Source organism: Macaca nemestrina, chromosome 10 (assembly GCF_043159975.1).
Source record: "Macaca nemestrina isolate mMacNem1 chromosome 10, mMacNem.hap1, whole genome shotgun sequence".
Taxonomy (NCBI): Eukaryota; Metazoa; Chordata; class Mammalia; order Primates; family Cercopithecidae; genus Macaca; species Macaca nemestrina.
In genome coordinates this window covers 1,236,096-1,240,754 of record NC_092134.1, presented here as the reverse complement: position 1 = coordinate 1,240,754, position 4,659 = coordinate 1,236,096, and positions in this window count along the sequence as shown.

Sequence of the window (4,659 nt, the reverse complement as noted above, 5' to 3'; positions counted from 1 at the left end):
CAACACGGTGAAACCCCGTATCTACTAAAAATACAAAAATTAGCTGCGCGTGGTGGCGGGCGCCTGTAATCCCAGCTACTCGGGAGGCTGAGGCAGGAGAATCGCTTGAACCAGTGGGGCGGAGGCTGCAGTAAGCAGAGATCACACTGCTGCACTCCAGCCTGGGCGACAGAGTGAGACTCCATCTCAAAAATCAATTAATGAATTAATAAACATTCAAAAGTCAACAACAAGGGGTTGAGGACCTCCACTGGTGGTGTTCATGGCAGCAGGGAAGCCAGGTACCAGTGCATGAGGATGTGGAACCAGGACTACAAAGACGCTGGGCTGAGGAGAAGACCAACCAGGCTGGGGCTGGCATAGGGTCCAGGGAGGGCCCATCTCTGAAATGGGTGACATAAGCCAAACACAGTGCTTTGTGCTCAGGCCTCTCTGCATTGGGCTTCCTGTCACTTACACACAAAGAGCCTTGAATGGAATTCACCGTGAGTGATACAACCAGGGGCACAGCACCCCCTCCTCACTGCCTGACCCAAGGGTCCTGGGTCCCCACAGGAGCGACCGTGGGCAGGGCCACCCGGGGGCTGCCCATCAGAGTGTCTGCACCCGGATGGCTACATTCCAGGGCTGGGCACCTCTGGCTTTCCTAGAACCTTCATGTCACAGCTAGGAGCTGCAAGTGTGTGCCCCACAGAGCCCCAACAATAGTGCCCAACTGTCATTTGCCCATCTTCATGGTCCACAGACATCGCTACCTGAGTCTCCAACCAGGGGCAGGAAATGAGCTGATGGGCCCAGCCTAGGTTTAATGGTCCAGGCATGGGGCAGCGTCACTAAACCCTGGGCTGACAGGGACAAAGGTGGCTTTTCTAAAGGAAATTGCAGGATAAGGGAGATGGATAATAGGCAAGGCTGGATCAAGGGGCTCAGAAGATATGAGGCAATGTGTGTGTGCGTGTGGTAAACACAAATACCGTATATGGTTATTGTGGGTCTTTTCTGCTTTCTGCTTTTCTTGTTTCTCATAAATTGTTTAATTTGCTCAACAATATGTCTGAGGCTGGGCACAGTAGTTCATGCCTGTAATCCCAGCACTTTGGGATGCCGAGGTGGGTGAATTATCTGAAGTCAGGTGTGGCATTTGAGACCAGCCTGGCCAACATAGTGAAACCCCATCTCTACTAAAAATATATAAAGTAGCTGGGCGTAGTGGCGTGTGCCTGTAATCCCAGCTACCTGGAAATCTGAGGCAGGAGAATTGCTTGAATCTGGAAGGCAGAGCTTGCAGTGAGCCGAGATTGCGCCACTGCACTCCAGCCTGGGTGACAGAGCAAAACTCCATCTCAAAAAAGAAAAAAATCCAACAATATGTCTGAGTGGCCCTGCTGATACACTTGGATCAAATCCCTTCTTCCTGGCTTCAAGGCAGTGTTCTGTCTTTGGGACAGGTCCCAGAGTGGTCAGCCCAGGGCAGCCACCAGCTGACACAGCAGCTTCGTGGGTCTTGGAAAGGTGCCTGATTCCTCACGGGCTATGGCCCCACCGTGGGGCCATGGATCCATAAACAGGGTGTAGGTGGGACTCCAGCCTCTACCCACGCCCTTGGCCACAGCCAGCAGGACACATGGCGCTGGATCAGCCAGTCGGCCATGGGTGGGCACGTGGGCAGTTTCCGAATTCTTTCCTATTACAAATCACACTGCAACACCATGCTTGCATTAGCCTTCCCGTGCAAAGACGGGAGTGTCACTCCAGAGCAGACACCAAGAACGCAGGCCGCGGAACACACGCTTCTTGAATTATAATAGCTGCTACCTGGTGGCCCTCCCAAGGGGCTGTACCAGGAGCCTGAGTGCCCACTCCCCACACCCTCCTCTGCACATGATAATATGTGATTTTTCCCCTCCCTCCCTCCCTTCCTCCCTCCCTTCCTTCCTTCCTCTCTTCCTCCCTCCCTCCCTCCTTTTTCTTTCTTTTTCTCTTTCTCTTTCTTTCTTTTTCTTGGCAGGGTCTCGCTCTGTCTCACTGGAATTCCTGTGCTTAAGTGATCCTTCCACCTCAGCCTCCCAAGTAGCTGGGACCACAGGCACACACTACCATGCATGGCTATTTTTTTGTATTTTTAGTAGAAACATGGGTTTTGCCACATTGGCCAGGCTGGTCTCAAACTCCTGAGCTCAAACGATCCGCCAGCCTCGGCCTCCCAAAGTGCTGGGATTACAGGTGTGAGCCACCGTGCCCAGTCATGATATTTCACCGTCGCAGAGCTGATGGGGGAAGAGCGACTTCTTGTGAGGCTTGGATCTCAGCTGCTTTCAGATGTCTGAATCAGGTGGCAGGCTTGAAGGGAACACAGCAGCCACGGTGCCACACAGCTGCTTTGAAGAAGGCCACATTCCCGATGTCTAACCAAGCATCTCCAGGTCACCAGCCGCCACCAGGCCTTTCTGGGGAGAACTGTGGCCTGCCTGTAAGGCCCCTTCTCACATTTGTACACCCCAAGCCACTGTCGCCCATAAACAAGCCATCTCCCTTCACTGCCAGCAAGCCCCGTGGTGAAGCCTCTTGCCAACACCGAGCCACAGCCCCTTGACAGCGTCCTGTTGCAAGTCTCAGATGCGTACGAGCCCCGTGACGCAGTGGGGGTGGTGGCCGCATCGCCTCTTCTGAGCCCTTGACCCAGCTTTGCCTGCCATCCACCCTCCCTTCCTCTGACTTCCTGTAGAGAATCCCTTCCAGCCCAGGGCTGCAGCTCACTTCCCTGCCCCTGGCCCCACAATCAGTTCCTGACCCAGAATCCAGAAAGAGGTGGCCTTGGGACCGTTGGTTGAGAAAGCGTCTGTCTCTGGCTGGGCCTGCTGTGCAGGAAGGATGACGGGAGCTGCCCTGGGCCGTCTGTGCCCCACACAGAGCTGGAGTGAGAGAAATCGCGTTCTGATGCTGTTGCCGTGTGACTTGGTCCGGCCCTGCCTGACTTTAGCACACGCTGGGACACCACCGTTCCTGAGCCCCACACACTTCCTTTCCTTGACTACAGCCGCTTTGGCTGGGTCTCTGCTCTGGAAACAAGGGTGTCCTGATGCACTTGGTCAAAATCCCGGATGAGGCCAGGTGTGGTGGCTCACTCCTGTAATTCCAACACTTTGGGAGGCCGAGGTGGGCGGATCACCTGAGGTCAGGAGTTCAAGACCAGCCTAGCCAACATGGTAAAACCCCGTCTCTACTAAAAATACAAAAATTAGCTGGGCACGGTTGTGCACACTTGGAATCCCATCTATTCAGGAGGCTGAGGCAGGAGAATCATTTGAATTTAGGAGGCAGAGGTTTCAGTGAGCCAAGATCCTGCCACTGCACTCCAGCCTGAGCAACAGAGAAAAAAGAAAGAAAAGAAAAGAGAAAGAGAAAGAAAGAGAGAAAGGAAAGAAAGAAAGAGAGAAAGGAAAGAAAAGAAAGAAAAAAGAAAAAAAAAATCTGGGATGCGCTGTGAAAGTCCCTACATGCCAGGGCTCCTCCTACAGGTGATCTCCATCAGTCCGAACCAAGGTCGTCTGAAGCAGGTGTGGAATCCTCCTGTTCAGACAGGGCCAGGGAGGCTCTGAGGGCAGCAGGGACAGGATTGACCAGAGCACCCAGGGAAGGTGTGGGGTGGGGGTCGGCCCGCACAGGAGTGGGGGGGCACCACTCCCTTAAGACCAGTTGTGGTAAAAGGAGCCAAGCCTCAGTTTCCCTGTCCGTAGAATGTGACCTCAGTCCTGACAGTAACAGCTGTGATTTGGGGTGGCAGAGCAGAAGGGCTTGGGAAGGAGGGGAAGCCATGCCGTCCAGCACGAGGAGAAGCTGAATAAAGGCTAGGGTTACACTTGAACCTCACCCCCCGCCCTCTCCCAAGATCTCCCACTCGGGGGGCAGCCTGTACGCAGCTTACACGAGTTCAATCCACACCAGCACCTGCTTGAGCTCTGACCCTGGCTCTGCCACTTGCCCGCTCCAGGACCTCCCATAAGTTACTTCATTTCTCTGGGCCTCAGTTTCTTTGTCTGCAAAATGGAAATCATAGTTTTCATCTCATAAAGGTTGTAAGTAAATGAAATTATTCATGTAACCCCTGGGCATGTCCAGGCACACGCTGAGCTCCACCAAACGTTACAAGTTAACATTGTCCCTCCCAGGCCCGCAGGGACTGCAGAGCCTCCCGAGGACCCCAGCCCCGCAACAACCGCCCTCGCCCTCCAGTCCCCCGCGCTCCCACAGCCCCCACCCTCCCTCTCCCGCGGTCCGCGGGCTCCACCAAGCGCCCACCAGCTGCGCTGCGGCGACGGCTCCGGGGCCTGAACCCGGTTCCGAACCCAGGCCTCGGGTGGCGTGGGGGGTGGGGCCGGGAGCGCGGCCGGAGAGGGAAGTCAGGGTCAGCTCCCCGCAGACGCCCCGGACCCCTGCCCCCGCGGCCACCCCGCGCATCCCCGCCGCCCCAGGACCGTCCCGAGACACTCGGGGAAACGCCTTCCCTGTGATGCCGCGGACCCGGTCCTCTCGCGGACACGGCGGGGCGGGACGGGGGTCGCAGCGTCCAGGGCGGCGCGGGCCCTTTAAGGCGGCTGGCGTCGTTAGCATATATTTGCATGGCCCCGCCCCGCCGCTTGAGGCTGCCGCGCGGGGCTC